Source organism: Microtus pennsylvanicus, chromosome X (genome assembly GCF_037038515.1).
Source record: "Microtus pennsylvanicus isolate mMicPen1 chromosome X, mMicPen1.hap1, whole genome shotgun sequence".
Taxonomy (NCBI): Eukaryota; Metazoa; Chordata; class Mammalia; order Rodentia; family Cricetidae; genus Microtus; species Microtus pennsylvanicus.
This window is the reverse complement of record NC_134601.1, coordinates 57,066,625-57,090,461: the sequence shown is the minus strand read 5'-3', so window position 1 is coordinate 57,090,461 and position 23,837 is coordinate 57,066,625. Positions and strand designations below refer to the sequence as shown.

Genomic DNA, 23,837 nt, shown 5'->3' with positions numbered 1-23,837 from the left:
CAGGAAAACTCACAGAATCAACTAACATGGGCTCATAGGGGCTCCCAGAGGCTGAACTGACAACCAGGGAGCCTGCACAGGACTGACCTGGGTCTGCTGTATATACATCACAGTTGTGTTTTTTGGTCTTCTTGTGGGACTCCTAACAGTGGGAGCAAGGGCTGTCTCTGACTCTTTTATTGGCTTTTGGGACTTTACTTCTCATATTCAGTCACCTTGCACACACCCTTAATACATGGGGAAGTGCTTAGTCTCACGCAACTTGATATGCCATGGCTGGCTGATCATGAGAGACCTGCCTTTCTTAAACAGAAGTAGAAGAGGAGTAGATTGGGGTGGGACGGAAACAAAGGAGGACAGGAGGGATGAATTGGGAGGAGAGGAGGGAGGGAAAACTGTGGCTGGAATGTAAAATAAATCTATTAAAATAGTAAGGAACAAAATTCATAGCATATAACTGACTACACAGCAATACAACAGATGGAAATTCACACTACTTAACCAATATTAATTATTCAAAGTTGACCATAAATATACATATTTTACTAACATAAAGAACCTAAAAGGGGTTAGAATATATGTGCTAGGATATTGGTTAAGTTTAATTTTTTATCATTCTATTTTATTTGTATTTTATGTCTGAGTGTTCTGCACATATACCTGCAGGCCAGAAGAGGGCATCAGATCCCATTATAGACAGCTGTGAGCCACCATGTGGGTGCTGAGAATTGAACTCAGGTCCTCTGGAAGAGCAGCCAGTGCTCTTAACTGCTGAGCCATCTCTCCAGCCCCATTATCATTTTATTTTGAAAAATATAAATAAACTATCTGAACTCCCCAAACACAAGCTCAAACCTTTTAGATTAATAAACAAAAACATCCCCATCTGTCAATTACTTGTGGATCTGATTTTCCTAGCTAGTTACTAAGTAAGATATTTACTTGTGTTAAGTACCAGCTTAATCTCAACCAGAAAAAATTCTAGTATTTTATTATACTTCTTAATTCTTAAGTATCTCATTTTCATTTTCATTTTCATGTTAACCTGGTCCTCAAGAAGGCAATGTTCTCATCATTCTACCAGTGAGAAAACAACGTTGTTAAATGATGCACTTGGTAACAGCTGCTGAGATAAATGGAAAACAAGAATCAGGCCTCTGACATCTAATTCAGTGTTTATGAGGGGCACACACACATGCACACACGTGGGTACACACACAGTGTTGTTTATTTTAAGGAAAACTGCAAACTACAAATACTAAGCACACTATCCTCCCTAAGTTTTCACATAGTGATGGGGAGGAATAGGGAGTAACTCGTGAAAGTTTCACTATACCAAAACATACAAATAAACAAACAAAAGTTGCAGAAGTGTTGATCTATACCTGTGCCAGAAATATCTTCCCAATGTCAATTTGAGGTTTCCTTTTACCTATAAATCAGCAATTTTTTGTCATACATTTTAACCATCCCATATTTTATTGTGCCCAACTACTTTCATAGATGATTCCATTTGGAATTCCGTGCTCCCTGTCAACCAAAGAAATGTCTAGCCATTTTTAAGTATTCATGAATACCCCTTTCATGAAACCCTCCCACACTCATTACCAGGTGCCGGGTTCTAGTTTCCTGAGGAATATATCTCCTATCTCTTTGGATTAGAGCTGCTTGTTTCTTTTCCCTCCCCATCTTTCTACACACACACACACACACACACACACACACACACACACACACCAAATCCTATTCATGTAAGGTTAGATTTTATGTTTTTATAATCCCTAAATCAGTGCCTCACAAATATCAACTTGATAAAAAAAAAAGATAAATTTTGTAAAACTCATGTCAGCAGAGGTAGGTTCTTCTTTTCTTTCTAATCCTAATTTTTGATAGTTAAATAAGAAATCATTAAAGGAGTTTTATCCTCCCCAAACTAAAATATGAGTCACAAGCTGCAAACAAAAGACTGTAATAACAAGCAGCACACCGAAAGTGCTTCTGTTCGATGCTTGCATGATAGACCCTTTGACTGGCAGCACGCTCGGCACAGCAGATAAATAACCGTGGAAGAGATGGATGTGGGGGTGACTCACTAAATGACTAATGAACTGTATTGAGAAAAGGAAATGCTTAGCTAGAATAAAAGCAGTGCTCATTGTCAATTTTCTAAGTAAAGGCAAAATTGGTAAAGCTGAGAGAGTGAAGAAATGTGTTTCACAGGCTTGTCACCAGCTAATCTAGTGAATGCTGAAAAAATGAAGGCGCGCCTCCTAAAGCTAGTCATTTCCACAGACTAGTAATTAAAAATGATAGAAGTCTATTCTGTGGATTGCTAGATTCTATTAAATTCTTATTTCCACCAGTGTTGATGAAAGAACACATTCTGAAACCCAATATTGGCAATCAATGCTCCACTAGATGGAGCAAAAATATTAAACAGTAGGTTCAATCAAGCAAGCTGCTGCACATTGCCAATACCCAGTAACACAAACGGTATGGAGGGCAGTCGAGAGGAAATTATACAAGCAAACGGGAGGCTGGGAGGAGGAAGGAGACTAGCAGAACGATGGGAAGGAGTGAAGCCGTGGGGGGATGGAGGATACAGTCAAAGCATATCATATACTCAAAGGAATCTGTCTTAATGCAACCCAGCAGCATGCACAATTGATACATCCCAATGAACAAAATACGATTAAGTAGAGAACTGAAACCCAGGAAGGCATAATGCTAACATGACCTCAACTTTCAAAATAAAGGAATACAGAATTTTGATTAAAGAGCTAAGAAACCTTATTCAATTAGAAGCTTATTTAGGTTTACGAATGAATCTCTGTTCTTTAGCTCCACATTTCCTTGTCTCTTCTTTCACGCAGACTGGCAGGGAACAAATATCAAGGACATCAACACAGGGAACAATATAAAAATAAAATACAACTGGATTTCCCAAGAGAAAGAGCCTGTTTGCAAACCGGATTACCATGGAGTACGGGCAGTGAGGGAGGAAGCTGTAGGAGCTATGTGGGCTAACTGAAGCGGATCATTAGCCACTATCTCCAGGGTGTCTTGGGAAATGGCTGGGAGGCCTGTTGGCTTTCACCAAGAAGAAGAAAAAAATGTGGTCTTATAATGTGATCTTTGGATTTTGCTAACATTGGACTCAAATTTGAGGACAGTAATTTAGCATGCAAGGCCTTCAAGCCTGGTTGCGAGTATAAGAAGCATAAAGGCTATTAGGAATCCGAGCCTAAAGAAAGGGCAGACCGGGAGCCACAAAGAACAATCAGCCAGCCAGGAATGCAGACACTACCAATTAAAGGAAGAAGGTCCTGGACAATGAAATACAGAAGCCAAGATGGGACCCTGCACGAACAAATCACAAGCCAAGGCTGAGCTTAAACACCCTACCGCTTGTAATCTTCAGGAGCCTCTTTTCCTTTTTAATTTTATTTAAATAACTTTTTTCATTTATTTTACATACCAACCAGCTTCCCCTCCCCATTCACTCTCCTTCCATCTCCATTCAGAAAGGGACAGGCCTACCATGGCCTTGCACAAGCATGCCACATCAAGTTGAGGCAAAACTGAGTTCCTCCCCTTACCTTGAGGCAGGGTCGGGTAATCCAGCATGGGGAACAGGTTACCAAGAGCCAGCTAAGCGCCAGGGAGAGGTCCTGGTCCCACTGTCAGAAGTCTTCCTAAGAGACCAAGCTACATGATTGTAGGAGCCTCTTTTTCAATGCAATTCTATTTCCCAGTACAACTACTTAACAGCACCACCTTGCCCAGAAATGCCATGTAGCCATGAAGAAAAAAATGACACAACCTGATGCATATAGCAAGTCTGTGCACGAGAATATACAGGACCAATATAAGGGGGAGGCCAAGAAGGGAAACTAAGGAATGGTTTGAAGCAAGAAGTGTGCAGTCTCAAAATAGCTTCTGCTGTTGTGAAACTCCCACTAATCTCCAATCTCGCTTCCTCTTGCCCCATTGTTTGCTCTGTAGTACTATCAGAATTTACAGCGATTACAGGTTCATGTGAGCTAACCAGAAGCCTGCTGAGATTATAATAACTCTAGCTTCTGAGATGAGGGGGCTAGCAGATATTCACACATTAGTGTGGATTAGTTCAACCAAGTCTCTTCAAAGAGCAAAGAGCTCTTGCCCTGAGGGACTGAAGCTGGCTGGACTAGAAGGAAAACTTCTGTGACCCTGGCAATATTGGGCAGGGTGCTATTTCATGAATGTAAGCAGCACAAAGGGACTTTGGAAGGTAGTAGGAATCAAGGAAATGGGGCTCAGTGGATAAAGTCCCTTCCAGCCTTGAACCCTGATAACCTAAGTTCCATCTCTGGGAACTCACTCCTAGTTGTTGTCATTTGACCTCCACAAGTGTGCCATGGCACTCACACATGCCTACACAGATAAGCGTATTTATATATTTAGAAATATACACGTATATACACACATGTGTAACAACAATTATAGAAAAAGAAGCCATGAATGTGAAATAGAGCAAGGAGGTAGTATATCTGACAATTTAGAGGGAAGACAAGGATAGAAAGTGTGTTGTAGAACAGGGAAACGGGATGTTCAAAAGGTCATACAAAAACAACAAAGCTCATCTTCCTCTACAACTCTGGCTTCTGGTCCAAAGTCAAGCACTTCTTTCCTGATGTTGTTTCTACGTGGCTCTGAGTCTCAGGCTAGTACTGTCCAAGGGACACAATTGACATTGACTACGCACGCAGATTAACTATAGTAATTGTAGTTATTGCATCCGGCATACACATTTCACCATCACAGATGTGATATGCAATGGTTAAAAAACTGATTTGCAAGTAAACTTTGAGAAAAATTCCAAAAAAAAAAATCTCTTGCAAAGATTGTGGATGACCTCCTATTTTCACAGAAGTTTTGCCTTTTCTTGAGTTTCAAATATTCAAATCTGGTTATTCTAAAGGTAACCAAATGCCCTTTTATAAACTCCCCCAGCACTCACCACACATGTGTAGCTGCTTCTCCTTACATGTGCTCACTTCAGCATTCGAAACAAAGACTGTAAGCCAAGCACCTACAGGCAGAGGTCCTTCATTCCACTACTCAAGTGTTCAATAAGCATCTACTTTGTAACCAGGGCCTGTGCTTAGGCTGCTACATCGACACAATAAATTCAGGCCCCTGCTTTCAATGTGAGAATGGTCTAAGTGACATGAGATGTGAAGTAAATACAGTAGTCTCTAGCTGGAATAAATGAGCAAACCACAGATAGCCTTAACTGTACTAGAGCAGGAAATCGGAGAACGCTTGACAGAGAGGACAACAGACCTGAGTATTTATAAACACGCAAGAGCATGTAAAGCATCAAGTCAGGGGGGAGCAGAGAGGGAGGAGGATACAACACTAGTTAGGGCACAATTCCAACTGGGACCAAATCAGGTCAAAATAAGATAGCAGTACTGGAAGACAGTCAAAGAGATTTTTATGGAATAGAATATACAAGTCTAATTAGCAAATGTTTATCACTTACTATGTGCCAAAGAATATTAAAAATGTTTCGCCTACTTGATCACTGAATTTACTATATTTTTATAATGTAAATTTTGATAATATCCTTTCCAAAATACAAAACTAAGACAGAATAACAAAGCAATATGGCTACTGTTACACAGTATATAAATACTGGGCCTAGAATTCGGAACAAAGCAGTCTAGCTCCAAAAGTCATATATTCTTAAGCCCCTGATATATTATCTCCATATGTGAGGGGATAAAGGAGAGGCGGAATCTAGATGACATTCAGTTTATTGACAAAGAAAAAGGTAGAGGTAGAAGGAGCTTCTAACAGAGACAGCAACAGTGCCTAAGTTAAGCCGAGGCTCTTCAACTTCAGTTTATTTTCTCTGTATCGTACTGCTAGCCAAACAGGTACCATATTATGAACCCACTTTGTCCTCTGTTCAAGAACTTGGCACATTTAGATTCTTGGAATTATTGATAAGTCCGACTTTTCACCTTTCTTAGGATGAGAGCTCCAAAGGCAAAAACCATGTCTTTGTTCAATTTTGATGAGCTTAAACTAATGTTCAATATGTACTCATTAAAAATAAATTCCCTTGAGCACAGAAAACAGAGTTTCTTGAAGTTTCCATTTTCCAGTCATCTGTGACTCGTCCTCATTTGTCATCTCAGGGGAAACTTTATTGTTTAATTTTGTTTTAAATCAATACTAAAACTGAACATTTATTTTAAAACAAAATTCCTGTGACTGTGACAAGAAAAGGAATATAATTTACCTTTGATAAAAACAATTCATCAAAAGAGATAGATGGCTCCTATAACAGGTAGTATTTGTGACCAACCTAATATCCTTGCACACAGTACCACACACACCTCACTACTGATTAGGCTTCATTGTTGATAGTTGTTTATTTTTTGAGCTGACATTCATATGAAATAAAATTAATGACTTCAGTGAACATTTTAGAGGCATCTAGTGTTTTCAGAATGTTGTGGAGTCATTTCACCAAAATTGTTGCAAAATGAGTTTATTCCCCCAGATAAAATTTATATCCATGAAAGACTTGCTTCCCATCACCCCTTTTTACATTTTGGCTAGAGTGAATAGGGATGTCCTGCACATGAGCATACACTGGTTTGAGCACGAGTCTTCCATTCTTTCAGAGATATACCTATAAATGGTATTTCTGATTCATAAGGTAACACCACAATGACCGTTAAAAGACTAAACCTCTCAGATAGGTTTTGGGTAGCCTTTTTTGTGTTTTTGTATGTTTCAAAGAAGCACTGTCATTGAAAATTTTCACACCAAAATGTGTTTCTATACATATGGCATGCAAAGAAAAAAATCATTCCCATTATGCATATAAAATAGAAATTTCAAATTATTTCATCATATTTATGGAATACTTGTTTTGTATATAATTTATTATTCTATAACAGCAGCAAACAATTTGAACACATACCTAATTTTGTCTCCGTATACAATCAAATGATACATCACTAAGTTCATTAAAACCATTCCTTAATATTGCCATAACCCTCACTGCATAGATCTGTTTTTTAAATTCAGTTTTTATTTACTGAAACATGATGACTTCAAACAATAAAATAGAAAAAAAAAACCACAGTTCACGCACTTCACCATTATGTATATTATAAAGACTTGTTTCTTCTAATAAAGGAGGGTTTGAAGTATCCATGTAAACAATGCAGAAATGCATTCTTGAGCATGCCAGAGCATTGCACTGGTAATGCATGGGTCTGAAGGAGGTAGTGGTACCTGTCCTAGTCTTGATTTAAACAATAACATCCATTAAAGTGATAAGTGTGATACAACATGGTTTTCTTCTTCCATCAATCATTAAAATAAATAGAGACTCTATTCAAATTGTGCTTTGTATATCCAGTACAAAACACAGCACCCTCTAGAAACCTCTGACCTAATAGGATCTTATCCTCAGATATTGCATTGCCCCCCAAAAAGAAGCTTAAAACTTATCTTCAAACTAGCAATACTAACAATGCATGGATTCCCCCCTCTCTGTCTCTGTCTCTCTGTGTCTCTCTCTCTCTCTCTCTCTCTGTCTCTGTCTCTCTCTCTCTCTCTCTCTCTCACACACACACACACACACACGGGGCGGGGGGGGGGCAAGGGAGCGCTAAAGAAAGCTTTCTGACAAATGTCTTTAACATCCCCTGAGAAAAGTTGAGTCTGGTGGGCACTGTATATAAACCAAGCTATAGGCAAAAACTAAAGAAAGGACACACATTCATTTAAATTCGTAATAATTTCCACTAAGGAGAATGCAGTCATCCTTTCATTTAACAGGACACTTTGGTTCAAATAATAATCACTACTTTAAATTGCATGCTCCATTTCTTTCTATATATAACCAAGCATGTCATCTTCGAGATTATTCTTCATCTAATGGCAAGTATAATTTAATTCTTATGATATACAGACTATCATAAAAATCTTTGCATTTATTCTTCTTAAGTAAAGTGAAATTTAAACCACTTTAGAATGCAAGTATCCATTAATATATACAAGTAGTATAAAATTAATAAGCTACATTAAAAGTTAAATTTTCTATGTGGAGATTGTATTGCCATTGATCCACACAACTTAAGTTTGTTCAAAAACAAACACAAATCTGTCCACACACAAAATATTTTTAAAATCATTCCAAGAGAATAAAGTGATTATAAAATAAATATAAGGGTTAACAATGATAATACATGTAAAGTTCCTAGCGGAAGTCCCATGAACATCACAGCCATTTAGCAGATGACAGCTTAGATCCTTCAAGATCAGGTGGCTCTCCATGTAACTAAACCATGGATCTTGAGGCCATAATTAAATTTTAATTATCAGGTTTACTTTAGTCAGATTTTCTCACCTATTTTAGCACCCAATACATTCAACCCCATCTCATAATCCTATGTATTTTTTAATAAATTTTATTGGGTTATAAGCATCATTGAGTGTACAACAATGCTTGTAAAATAAATGATAACTAAACCACTAAGCATATAAAAGGGAAAACCATCTATGTAATAAACAAAATATCATCTTGCCTCTTTATAGCACCATATTAATTGCAGAGCACCTTTATATTTTGTGATTTCATTCATTTGTCATCTTTTATAGCTCTATGGTGACAACAAGGGAAGCTGAGACCTACGGAAGTCAAACGATAGTTTGCTATCAGCAAAGCTGTGACTAAGAAGTAACTTTATTAAAAAAAAAGGAAACCAAGTTTATAAAGACTAATAGAAACAGATTGAGAAGAATAAGAACACACACACATTCGTAGTAATAAAGGCGGTAGCTAGGCATGGAGACAAAGACAAGAGACAAAGACACAACACATAGAGCCCCAACAGGAAGAAATGTTCATCTTTATGGGATTGTAAAGCATCACCTTCAAGGAGACTTGAAATGTGTTATTTTATCTTGTTCAACTACAAACACAATAAAAGTGACACTCGAATGGACAACGGAGACTTTAAATTGCCTTCACCTGTCTTAATCTAATTCCTGAAGGTTAAAAAGACTCCACAACATCAGAGGACTGGAATGGCATAAAAATGGAGTCATGAGAAACCGATTAGCAGTGCATAAAATGAATTCTAAGCTCAAGAATCATAGCTACCAGAAGCAACAAGCACCCCTAAGATCTAGATTAAATGACCAAGGAAGTGTTTTCCACACAGGACTGGAGAGGACAAACATCTGGCTCAATGAAGGGGACAGAAGTTTCTGTGTTGTTCATCCAGTAGAATTTCCTAGAGATTTATCATTTTTAACATTTGGAATGCCTAGACAATATCACTAGAAGTACTCTGCAATAAATCTGTTTCTGTGGACATGAGGAAACGCTACACACTACTGGATGGAGAAGATAAATACCACTGAAGATGTCCTAGAAAAAGCCTGCTGAGAAAAAGGAAAAGACAACAGCAACTGAGCCACTCCTTCCTGACTTAACTTCCAAGTACCTCTATTGGCACAAATTTAGTGGCTAAGAGGTAAAGAAAAAGACATTTAGCCAGGGAGGTGGTGGTGCACACCTTTAATCCCAGCACTCGAAAAGCAGAGGCTGGCAGGTATCGGTGAGTTCGAGGTCAGCCTGGTCTACAAAGTGACAGAGTGAGTTCCAGGACAGGCTCCAAAGCTACAGAGAAACCCTGTCTTGAAAATAAAAAAAGGAACATTTAAAGGGGCCCAGTGCATTTTTTCAAAGCAAAACAATAAAAAGGTTAATTTGAAATTGAAAGAGCATAAGTAACTGATCCACAGTTTATACAGAAAAGCTAGATTGTTTTTTAAGAAACAATCCAGCTATGTCAAACACTTGTTTTTACAAAGTCCATTTTCTAGACATACTTGCTAGGCCTTGCACCTCTATTGCTTGTGTTAGATTACTCCATGCTATATAAATTGTTCATCAAAATGACATGTGCCATTGGACTCATCCTGATCAAAGTTGGTTTGTAAATAATAATTTATTTTATACTTGTGATAGGGGGATTATTCGCTTCATGTAATGGATAGGAACACCAACAACAAACACCAATGCTGGCTCACTTCAGTTTTGACACAGCCCTTCCTCAACACAGATCAGCCTTCATGAAGGGCCTTAAGTCATCAAGAAGATGTTCCAGGCCAGAATCCATCCGTGTCAAAGAATCCTAACCATAGTTAGATATTGTGGATGTTTTTAGGCTGCAAAATTATCTCCTGCTCCAGAAGTCCACAAATACTGTAAGATCAAATAAATTTCATCTACTTAGATTAAAAATATATTTGTGGAATATTGTGATACTCAAAATTATGTCTAACAATGCACTTCCTTTCAACAAAGCAGAAAAGGGCATCTTTATTGGCTAGGAATGAGTCTGAAATTCAAGTCGCACTCAATAGCTATCAAAGGAATGTTTCCCATGAGTTTGGATTTTGTGAACCAGTCAAATTGAAAAACAGAAAGATAGAAAAGGAGGGGAAGGAGAACAAAGATAATTTATTAGGGTAGCAACTTTGTTTCACAAAACAATAACTTTTTTCCAGTGTTTGAGACAGGGTCTCACTATGTAGCCCTGGCTGTCCTAGAACACAGTATCTAGACCAAGTTGGCTTCAAACTTACATAGATGTACCTGTTTCTGCCTCCTAAGTGCTGGAATTAAAGACACTGCTACTACACCTTAAGCAAGAACATTTTTAAAAGGCAACCCTTATCAACAATTTGAAAACACAGATATTCGAAAATTGAAGGCACCTTCTTTTCTTTCTTGTAATTTATTTGGTACCAGAATCTGAGCTGATCTGAACTTAGCTGACAGTGAATCCTGACTTGTCCTGGCATGAGGCTAGTCACAGTCTTCTTCTCTCACTCAGTGTAAGGGTCCCTAAGTGGCACCTGGAGACATCACAGTAGCTGATAGGGACACGCCATAGTAAACCCTTCGAGGCCTCCTATTACATAGAAGACAGGATATGGATCTTATCAGCTTTCAGAAACCCAAAATGAATGTAGATTTCAAAACAAACCTCAAGTCAAGCTTTTTGGACAATGGATATAGATCCACAACCATTCATTTCTATGGTTTCACCGAATCAGTAGGATTTAGGGAGCCGCCAAGTAAAAATAATCTCAGAAAAAGGCTAGACAACTTTTATAAACACTGAAGTTAGATTTCCGAGAAAATATCAAATGGTCCATTTTTATACTGTACTACAGACCTTTGTTAACTGACATGACAGAATATTACCATTGAAAAGCATCCTATTGGATGACTGCATTCCAAAGATGACCCTAGGAACCCTTTGTAGTCTGAGCAGGCCTGGTGTTATGGGACATGAATGAGAAATGATCTCATGACTCCTGTAGACTGTAGATAGATTTATGAAGCAAGAGCTAGTGGTCATTTTAAAGCCAACCGACAGCAGACTTTCAGGTTGAACACTGAAATTGTCATTACAGTACAAATTAGAAGGATGCACACGGTTGGACCAAGTGTCACTGAAGTGTCGTTGATGTTGAAAGAATTGATATGACTGAATGAACATGAATGTAGAAACTTAGAGGTTTCCTAATTGTTAACACCGGGAAAGCTTAAAGGAAGCTGCCTTGCCCCAGAAGAACTTTATACTTTTTTAAGGCTCTATAATCACTAGTGACTAATTCTAAGACAGGGGTGGGGCTAGTATCCAAGAGGATGGGGGTTTGAGGTTTAATTCATTTACTTTTTTGAACGTTAGTTGAGCAATCCACATGCAAACCATAGCTATAGCTGTCACAGTGCATAACAAATCAATAACAGAAGAAAAGCAAATTGAGAAATTATGACATCTGAAACTAGTAACACTTCAAACCTAAAAATTAGTATTAAGAACTTATCTTTACCATGTAATAGTTTAGAGCATTTATCTGTTTTGTGTACTACAAGATGTTATTGGCATGTGAACATTTTCATGATATTAACTAGGAGATAAAGGCATAATGAGGTGTAATAAAACAGCGTTTCTATTATTAAATATTCACTACATGCAGTAATTTAACTGTCTTAGATATATTCTATTTAATACACACACGCATATATATATACACACATACATATATCCTACAGTGTGATATTAGTTTAGAGATGAAACAGAATTAGAGAAGTGAAGGAACCTTCCATACTTTACACAGCTAGTAGGAAGTAGGGCTTGAGTTGAATGTGGTAAGAGCCCCTGCTCCGAATCAATCACTACAACAGACCCCATTCTATCCATTATAATCGGGTGACATTCAAAAGTGCACCAAAGACTAGAATGAACATACATTGAAGTCTTAATAAAGATTGTCTTAGGCTATTTTATTGCCTTGGATATATACTTTTTCCTTTTCCCTGTGTTACGTAATATAGTAATAATAAACAAATATGTGTTACATAATGCAGTCTACCATTCCAAATGACAGAAAGTGAGAACAATACACTTTTAGCCTGAGATTCAGGAAAAAAAGCTTAGACATGCTATATGAAGTCATCAACACAGAGACAAAGATGAACAGGATGGCTTTGGACGAGACTGCACAAGATGAATGTGCAGAATATGATCCGAATTATGAATAACATAAGACATGTAGAAAAAGAGAGATCTACCAGCATTTTTTTTCTCCTTAGGACAAAAAAAAATTGTCCTGGAAAATTCCTCTAGATGATAAAACATGCAACATTACTAAAGTGTACATGCCATTTGTATACAAATATACAGCTTCTCAGTGATGGGAAAATAAAATAATCTGAATCTACTGTAGGATCTTATGGCAGTAATAGAAAATAACCAAAATTCACAAGAATTCTAAATCAAAATAAGCCAACTGTATGAAAAGTGAATGGTCTCAGTATCCCTCTTCTAGGAGAATTCTTGACTTATAATCAAACGCACAAATAAATCTTCAATCCAGTTCAGAAACATAATTCATAAAAAAGTAATAGGCCAAATCTTTGTTAAGTAATAACTGTATTAAATTCATTTACTATAAAGTTAATCAAATAGGTTTGTATTTAGACTCACTATGTATGAGTCTAAATATACATAGGTATATTTATACATAAGTATGAGTCTGGATTTTAACTCAAAAGGAGGGGCTAATATTGCCAGCCTTCATATTTTACAGATGTGCACACTTTAAAGATAATAAATACTGACTATTTTAAAACATCACAGGACATCATTCCTAGTCCTGTGTTCATCTGACATCATACACTATTACAAAATGATTGTCAACATAGATGTTTCATGCATTAGAAATTTTCTTATATAAAATGTAAAGGAATAGCGAAAGCTTGTCCAAATGCTTCAATATAGTAGCCTTGTGCAAAAGGTCCATAAACATAAGAAAAGTCACAAAGCAAAACTCTAAATTTGAGTGAAGCAACTAACCACTGTTCCTTAATGGACTGATACAAAAATTAAATCAAATCTTATTTATAAGGCAATTAAATTAACCAGCTCTATCTGAACAGGAAATTAGGAACCTGAAAATTAGAAAATTAATATGAAAATATAAATTTCACTAAAACTAAAATTTTGTGAGAATTTATAATTTAGGTAAGTTCCTTAAATTTTATTTCTCTACTGTCTGGGTATATCAGGAAGGCATCCTGGAATCAGGTTTAACTAGATAAAACAGTCTAGTTCTGGCACAGAACAGGGTAAGAGAAAAAGTGACTACTAATATACCAGTTAAAAGAGCTGGACCCTATAGGAAAAATTGCGAAAAAAATTGAAAAAAAAAACAGACAAACAAACAAAAAACAAGCCTGGGACTATTTCTAGAGTCTAAACTAAATCATCTCATGTATTAAGATTGCCAGCATCTAGTTTCTTAATTGTAATGATGATTGATTGGAAAAAAATACATGAAAACCACCTTAAACAAATCACTAGCAACAAATGACTGATCATCAGTACTCCAGTTTCTGTATTTACTGAGTACCTGCCCATTATTTATTGAGTACAAAACCCACTATAAACGACATAAAATGCATTTGGTAAGTCACCCATGCTCTGAAACAGTTCAATGAACAATTTCATAGGTATCAACAAGCTCAAATTACTTCAATGTGAAAATAAAAGCCATATCATAAATGCATTCAACTATTCAGAAGCCAAGAGACTCTCCTGGACCATCTGGCTGATCAGAGAGCATCAAATTTGATGTGCATATTGAAAAATAGGTTGTATTCCGACAGAAACAAAAGGGCATCCTTGGTGGCATTGCCATGCTAGGAATTTCAAAATTATTCTGAGTAGGGTGTGACTAATCCGGTTGGCTATTGAGTGCTTTCAGACATAGCCTACATATTTCATAGTCCATTCCTGCATCTCCACTGCCATCCATTGTCATCTTTCACTTCCCACTTTGATGCAACAGTAGGCAGTTGGTCTCACAAAATCTCCAACCCTCCTTCCCCAAATAACTTACACAAGATGTCAGTTCTCTTGTTGAAAGCTTCAGTAAGTAGTTTGTGGCATATTCATACCTATATAATACAACACAGTGCAACACAGCAATTGCTTTACACATCCAACTTAACTTGGCTTCTGTCCATCTCTTCCACTCCTCTTTTTCCCTTGACAAAAAAAATCATTAACTTTTTCCCCTTATAGCTCCATGAATATGTTTCAGATTTGCATGCTCTCCTGAACAGCAATGAAAGATGAGATTAAACAGCAGGCATTTTCCTAAACTTAAGAGAAAGCTACAGAATCTATACAATGATCTAGGGAGAATCTATATTTAACCAGCAGTTTTAGTCTTGTAATTAGATCATGGCATGCAACGTAAGTGCTCTGCCTTACTTCTGAGAATTTAAAAATCATGTGCACATAGGTCCTGTGAGTTGTGGCTGAGACTATTGCTAAATATTTATGCTTTGTGGCTATTTTGTGTGGGATGTTTTTCATTGAATCTTTGAAGAAGCCACTACTAATACAAATAAAAGGTATTGTTATTTTAATTATTATTTATAAATTACTTTTCTAGTTGTTTATTGATTTTTTAAAAAAATCTTGTATAACTTGGGGCTAAAGAGATGGCACAGTGGTTAAGAGCATTAGCTGTTCTTCCACAGGTCTGAAGTTCAATTCCCAGCACCCACAGGGTGGTGTAGTCCCATTAAATACAGTACCTTCTTCTGGTGTACAAACGTACATGCAGAAAACACTTGTATCCATAAATAAATAAATAAATCTTTTAAAAAATCTTATGTAATTTTTATAGATATATGAATATATCCACTTCTAAAATTTATTTGATCTTTTATGGTATGCATTTAAGGTATACATCGTGGTGATTTAGTACATGTAGACATGGTGAAACAATTACTAATAGTCAAATAAAACATTTCTGGCACACTCCATATTTGTCATCTTTAGTGAAAGCTCCTAAAATCTACTCTCCTGGCAAATTTTCATCAAATACTGCCATATCAATTACTATGCTCAAGCTCCACTTCATATCTCCAGATCTTTGCAAATTACCTAAGTATAAATCTGTACCCCATGACCTACCTCACCCCAGTTTTTCCTGCTCCCTGCCCATCGTTTCTACTTTTCACCTCTGAGGCTGGTTGGTTGGTTTTTTTTTTCCCTTACATCCCATAGTGAGATTGACATTTGTCTCATTTCACTTAGCAAAATATCTCCTGATTCATCCATATTGTGAAAAATGGCTGTATCCCTTTTAAAAAGCCTGGATACGATTCCACTGTAATTTTGTATAGAATAAGTCATTTCTTCATTATATATTAAAGGTAGTTTTTCATCTCTTGGCTACAGTGAATGATGCTATAATGAATATGGGTGTAAAGATACTTCCTTCAACAAGTTGCACGTTTCACTTCCTCAAATGCCAAACACAAAACAAGCTCTGGATTGCTTGTTGAGGAACCTACATACTGTTTTCTGCACTGGCTCTATGACTATATATCTTCACCAGTGTATACACTGGCTTGCTTATAATATCTACATTCTTTCTAAAACTTATCCTTTGTGTTTGAATACTTTCTGACAATCTATCTTACCATTTTGTTGACTCCTTTGTCATACAAAAGTGTTTTGCAAAAAATATTTCTTTCTTTTTATTTTATGCATATGAATATTTTGCTTGCATGCATATATGTGTGCCACATGAATGCCCAGTGCCCTAGAAGGCTTGAAGAACATCTTGGATCGCATGGAACTGGGATCCAACTGTTTGGAAGCCACCATATGGATAATGGCAACCAAACCTGGCTCTTCTGCAAGTGCTTTTAACCGCTGAGCCATTTTTCTAGCCCCCACACAGAAGTTTGTAGGGTGGTTCCAACTAGTATATTTTTGCTTCCGTTGCCTGAGCTTCTAATGTTACATCAAAATCAATATCAATGCCAACAATATCACAGAGGGCATTCTCTACATTTCCATCTAGGAATTTTATTAGCCCAGATCTTAGGCTTAGGTCTTTAATCCATCTGGGGTTTATCTTTGTGATTGGTTCAAGATAGGGCACAGGTTCATTCCTTTGAATATCAACATCTACTATTTTCATGGATTATTTAGCATTCAAAGTCGTTTATTTTGTTTTTTGTCATGCTGGACTAAACTTACAGGTATGTATTATATTAAATAATCGTGGTGATGGCCTTTTCTGCTCCTTCTTAAATTGTTTTACCATCAATGATGTTGGAATTATTTCAGACAAAATAGTTTTATATAATAAAGGGGAAAATTTGTACCTTTATCTTTTTAACAGTTCTTTTTTAAAAACATCTGATTTTTTCAAGTACTTTCAGCATTTTATGTTTTTCTTACAAGATAAATAAATATGTTGTAAGATGCAATGTTAGTATGAATAATTTTCATATTTTATAAGTTCTATTCAATATTCTAACTTTCTTAATAAAAGGGGTTAACTTCTTCATACATTCCATAGTGTGCCTGGTTTTATTTAGAATTTAAAATTGATTCATAATTTGCATATGTATAGAAGTCCCTTTTTTCCTTAGGTTTTGATGAGTCTGAATTGCGTACCATTCTGAAATGAGCTGAGTAGCTAGCTGTTCATCATTTTCTAGGTTCTGAATGAGTTTTTTGTAAACAGAATTACCTTTTTTTGGTCTAAGTGCTCATATTCATAACAAGAAAAGCTCTAGGCTAGAGCAATGAAGTCACTATGCTATCAGCTAGGGATCCTAACATCAGCTTCCTAACAAGCAGATGTCCCTCACCTTCCCATTCAGGTACCATGCCAATGACAGCAGCACTGATCTGAGAATTGAATTTACAAAATGGTTTCCTCTATACAGTGGCTTATTAATTAATCAGATTCAACATGAAATTCAGGCCATGTTCATGCCTTTTATGGTCAATAGTGTACTTTTAATGTGGAAGCTAAAGTTCTATAATTTTCTAAAGAAAGCCTGAAATTAGAGAGGAGCAAAAGTTTCCTAGGAAAGATGCAAAAACTAATAGTCATAAAATTTTAAAATGACAAAATATATCTTCAAAGGACAAAAGTAAATTTTTCACTAAAGGAACAAACTGAGACCCTAGATTCAATTCCAGTACCATGAAAAAAAAAGGAAACAGGAAGGCAAGACTGTAAGAAAGTGTGCACACTAAATATAACTCCATATCAAAAGTAAACCAAAACCCTCTGAAAAGTAAAAAATAAAACAATTCATTTTAATCAGGCAAAATACAGAAAATATACTTAAAAATGTCCAAATAGCTAACAAACACACAAAAGGCCAAATTATTACAAATGAGAAAAGAGTAAAGTGAAACCCTTAACTAGGAACCACTTTCTAGTCACAGAAAACCTACAGTTAAATATATCACAATGCCAAGAACGGGTGCTATATATGAGTGCATGCCCCAGCAGTTTCATTCTTAGACTTGTGTCTGTTATGGTTTGCATCTTAATTATTGTCTCCAAAGTCATGTGATAAAGCCCTGCTTGTAACTACTAGTAAAACGTTAGGATACAGAACCCAGTTAGAGAAAGTACGTCAGTTGAGACCCTACCCTTCGTTCTCCCTTTGCTTCCTGGTGTCAACGAGGTGACACTATTTACAGGTACCATGATACTCTAACTCCCATGAGGCTCAGAGTAATGGAGCCAGCAGACCCCAAAAAGAAGCCTCTAAAATGCTGATCCAAACAACATTCTTCCTTGTTTGTATGAGTATGACATGGGCACAAGTCTATGTGTCTGTACATGTTCATGTGTAGGAATGTGGGTACGTACATGCCACGGCATGAATAGTCAGAAGAAAACAGGAGTCAGTCACTGCCTTCCATCTTGCTTGAGACAGGGTCTCTTTGCTTCATCACTATGCAAGGCTAGCAGGACCATGAGTTTGCAGGATTTGCTTGTCTCTACGTCCCATCTCTCAATAGGAGCACTGAAATTATAGGCACCTGGCTATACAGGGGATTTGAACTGATGTCTTCATACTTAAATGGCAAATGTTTCCCCACCAAGCAATTTTCTTTGCTTCCTCTTTAAGTTAATTTTCTATTTTATATTCCCATGGCAACAAAAAAGAACTAATACAATATACAAGGGAAATAGGTACATATTCAAAGTAAGAACTTACAGAAGAAAAGTATCACTCATAATATATCAACTGTAAATAAAGATACTTTGACTTCTTCTGTTACTATTTGTATCCCCTTAATCTCCTAAAGTTGTCTTTTTGCTCTAGCTGAGACTTCAAAGACTGTATTGGATAGGTAAGGAGAAAGTGGGTAACCTCGTCTCATTCCTAAATTTAGTGGAATTGCTTTGAGTTTCTCTACATTTAATTTGATATTGGCTATATGCTTTAATTTAATTTAATAAAATAAATTGTCTTTATTATGTTGCAGTATGTCCCTTATATCCCTAATCTCGCCAGGACTTTTATCATGAAAGGGTGTTGGATTTTGCCAAAGATCTTTGTCTTTCAGTTTGCTTATATGGTGAATTATATTTCTTATGTATGTTGAACCATCCCTGCATCTCTGGGATGATGTCTACTTGTTCATGGTGGATTAACTTTCTGATGTGTTCTTGGAACCAGTTTTCAAGTATTATAATGTGAATTTTTGCATTCATGTTCATAAGGGAAATTGCTTTGTAGTTTTTCTTTGTTGAATCTTTGTATGATTTAGGTATCAGGGTAACTGTGGCCTCCTAAAATGAATCAGGCAATACTCCTTCTGTTACTATTTTGTGGAATAATTTGAGGAGCATGGACATTAACTCTCCATTGAAATCTGGTAGAATTCTGTGCTAAAAATATTTGGCCCTAGATTTTTCTTTTTGTTAGGAAGAATTTCCGTTATTGATTCTATTTCACTAGGGGGTTATAGGTCTGTTTAAAATGTTTATTTGATCTTGATTTAAATTTTTTAAGTGGTATACATCACAAAAATTTCTTTTAGATTTTTTTTCCAATTTGGTAAATTAAAGTGTGTCCTTATGTTTCTCTGGATTTCCTTGGTGTGTTATGTACCCCATTCCATTTCTAATTTTATTATTTCTCTGTCTGACTCTTAGCTAATTGTGAAATCTTACTGATTTTCTAAAAGAATGAAATCTTTGCTTAATTGAGTCTTTGTATTGGTTACTTGTTATTTATTTTATTGACTTCAGCTCAGAGTTTGATTATTTCTTCCTGTCTGCTCATTTTAGGTGTGGTTTCTTATTTTTGTTCTAGAGTTTTTAGATATTTTGCTACTAGTATGAGATCCCTCCAAACTTTTATATAGGCACTTGCTGCTATTAACTTGCCTCTTGGAACTGCCTCCATTGTTTTCTGTAAGTTTGGGTGTTCTGTGTACTTACTTTCACTCACTTCTAGAACGTTTTTAATTTCTTTCTGAATTTCTGTTTTAATGAATTGATCCTTCAGCAGTGAAGTGTTCAGTTTCCATGTCTTTGTAAACTTTCTGTTGTTTCTGATGTTGTGGATATCCAGCTAATCGATGGTGGCCAAAGAAGATACAAGGTTTTATTTCAATTTTCTTGTATTTGTAGAGACCTGCTTTGTGTCCAGAGAGAAGGGAGATCTATTAGAATGACTTACAAACTGTGGTCTAGCTAATCCACCACTAGTTGGGTAAAGACAGAAACTCCAAGAATACAGTAGTTGTTCAGTCTACACTGCTAGGTGTCTCAGCTATTGTTCGGTATACAATGGAATTCTGAAGAAGCAGGTTCTAATGTCAGTGAAAGTAAGGACTTGCTAGCAAGGCAAGACCAAGCGGGCAAAGAGCAAAAGCTTTTTTCCCTCCCATTTTCCTATATAGGTTTCCAGTAAAAGGTGTGGCCCAGATTAGATCTGGATTAAAGGTGTGTCTCCTTGCTTTAATATCTGGATTAAATATGTGTCTTCTTACCACAGGGCAGGGAACCCTGACTGCTCTTTGGACTGGAGAGGGAGGGGGAGAGGAGTGGGAGGAGGGGGAGAAGGGTGGGAGGAGGGGGAGGGAAATGGGAGGCTGGGAGGAGGCGGAAACTTGTTTTATTTCCTTTTCTCAATAAAAAAAAAAATATGTGTGTTCTTACCTCAAAGATCTGAATTAGAAGTAAATCTTCCTAATTAAAATTAAGCCAAAATCCCTCACATGTGTGTCCTCTATTTGGGGGTTTTATTTAATTCCATATGTAGTCAAACTGATAACCAAGAATAGCAATCACAACAGTTTTGCTACTTTGGACTGGTATCTGTGGTCTCTTAGAGTCTGGAACACATCTGTCCAGGCCCTTCTGGCTTTAGTCTCTATTTAGAAGTCACATATAATTCTAATAGTTCTCCCTTTATATGCTACTTGATCTTTTTCCTTTGCAGCTTTTAATATTCTTTCTTTGTTCTGTGTGTTTAGTGTTTTGATTATTATGTGCTGAGAGGACTTTCTTTTCTGGCTGAGTCTTCTAGTGTTCTGTATGCTTCTTGCACCTTGATAGGCATAGAAAAACTTTCATCTATGATTTTGATAAAAACATTTTCTATGCCTTTGACCTGGGTTTCTTCCCCTGCCTGCATTCCTATTTTTCTTAAATTTGGTCTTTTCATAGTGTCCCATATCTCCTGGATGTTTTGTGCCAGGATTTTTAAAGATTTAACATTTTCTTTAATTGAGGTATCCATTTCTTCCATCACTCTTCAATGTCCAAGAATCTCTCTTCCATCTCTTGTATTCCATTGGTCAGGCTTACCTTTGAGGCTCCTGTTCAAGCTCTTAAATTTTTCATTTCCAGCTTTTTCTCACTTTGGGTATTCTTCACTGATTTGATTCGCACTTCCAGGTCTTAAACTATTTTACTCATTTCCTTCCATGTTGTTTGTGTTTTCATAGATTTTTAAAGGGATTTATTAGTTTCCTCTTGAAGGGCCTCTATCATATCCATAAAGGCTCTTTTAAGGTCCTTGTCTTGGGCTTCAGCTGTGTTGCAGTTCTCAGGGTCTGCTATGGTAGGGTTGTAGGACTCTAGTGGAATCATATTGTCCTGAGTGTGATTGATTGTATTTTTATGCTGGTGTAGGCACCTGGGTTTGGGAATACCAATTTTAGGTGTTGGTATCTGGTCTTATCTTTCTTGGGTGAGTGTTTTGTGGTTCCTGTTGCCCTCTCCGGTTCTTTGGAGTGTGTGGTGGCTCTGTGTTGCCTGGTAGGGAATTCTTTTGGGATCCTGATAGGTGCGGTCAATGAGGGTTCCGGGTAAAATGTGTTTCTAAGTATTGAGTGCTCATACTTAGGAAAGGTGATGGACTAGAGGGGTCTTATGGAGCCCACTTAGGAAGCAGGAAAGCAACGTGTTTACCAGAATCTGCTCAGTCCCCTAGTAAGGGGGCAGAACATGAGAGGTTACAAGAGGTAGTGAGTTACAGAGCTGGGGGCGCAACTGAAGGATCGAATGTGGAGGAGAGGAGGGAGAGTGAAGATCTGAAGTGTGCTACCTGTCTAGCTGACATACTGCATCTTTCGCAGGCTTAGCTGGTAGGTTCCTAGGGAATGCCTGCTGGAGTCGGGGGCTGAGCTCACAGGATGAACTAACTGGTAGGAAGTTTGGAGCAGATCTGTGTGATCCACTGGAGCGGGAGGCTGCAGGGAGAGGAAGGTTGCAACAAGTGGTCTGCTACAGAGTTGGGGGGAGAGTGCCATATGGGATCTGGAGTGAGGAAGGAGCAGTGACGATCCACAGTGCCTGCTGGTTCCCACGAATGCATGCGGGAGCTGGAGGCTGTGATAAATGAAGTGGGTTCTCTAGAGTTTGTAATTAGGAATCTTTCTCAGATAGCTTAAGAAAACTTCTAAGAAAAACATATCCTTTCAAAGAATTCATGCTGACTTAATGTTCTGTGAAATTTATGTTTGAGGGGGCTGGAGAGATGACTCAGAAGGCCCCTTGCAGAGAATTGAGGAGTTCAATTCTTAGCACTCATGATGCCTTCCAACTTCCTGTACCTCCAGTCCTAAGGCATCCAACGGCCAGTTCTGGGCTCCAGAGATACTGGTCTCTCAAGCACAGCATGTCCACTCCTGCTACATGTATACGTGGTCAGAAAGAAAAATAAAATCTTCAAAATTGAGAAAAAAAAAGAATTGAGTGTGCGGTCCGGGAGGAAGTTTGGAGGGGAATATCTGTTTGATCCACCGAAAACAGGGGAAGAGGATAGAAGGCCGCAGTAGGTGGTCTGCTACAGGGCTGGGGAGGAAACTAGGGGGATTGATTTGGAGGAGGGAAGGAAAAGGTGAAGATCTGCACTTAACCTACCTGCTTCTTTGGTGGGAGTCTTCTCTGTCTTTTCACCAAAGATGACCACAGATTATTTTTCTCATTTTACTGATTTCTGCGTTATTGAGCAAATATATCTTACAGTCTCCCAGTACAGATTCATACCACACCCTTCCAAAGATGTTGAGAGTTCACAACCCGATACCTCAGCATCCTTTAAATGATTACTTAATGGGATTGTTATGTAAAACCCATTATATACTATACATCAAATAGCCATGAGTTTATATATGTTCCACTTCTGTCTTAACCATTCCCATTTTTTGTCTTACAATTCAACTGTATTTTTTTTTAAATATTTATTATGTATACAATTTCTACGTGTATGCCTGCAGGCCAGAAGAGGGCACCAGACCTCATTACAGATGGTTGTGAGCCACCATGTGGTTGCTGGGAATTGAACTCAGGACCTTTGGAAGAGCAGGCAATGCTCTTAACCTCTGAGCCATCTCTCCAGCCCCCAACCACCGCCCGGCTCAACTGTATTTTAAAATACCTCAGAATTCAGAATCACAAGTTCATTATGACTCACTTAATGATGGGGATATGTTCTGCGAAATAAATCCTTAGGTAAATTTATCACTGTGTACATAGCATATAGTCATCCACACATTTACACAAACTTAGATGGCAGACCTTACAGACATTGTAAAAATATTCCACATAAGGTTAATGTCACTGTAACACAGTATATTATTTATAGCAAACATTTTTATATGAATAGGATCACAATCTAAAATAATATTAGAAGTATAGTAAAATGAACACACAATCCAGTAACTTAGTCATTTATTATCATTATTAATTATTATATCTTCCACACAACTAATAGGTGAACTTGTATACAACATGCAGAAAAATAGGTTCGCTTCTATCACTACCTTCACAAATACACACCTAACGAACTGTCCTGTGTTGCTAGGGTGACTACATAGGGTTTTTCACCTCCATTATAAACTTACAGGACTCCAGTTGTATATGCATCTATT

At 37.2% G+C, this 23,837-nt stretch overlaps 1 protein-coding gene across 6 annotated transcripts in view; it reads right to left on the bottom strand.

Annotated features, from left to right (window-relative positions):
• The window catches only part of Klhl13 (kelch like family member 13), a 170,321-nt gene that overhangs the window by 70,885 nt on the left and 75,599 nt on the right, over positions 1-23,837 (bottom strand). The window lies entirely within an intron of this gene.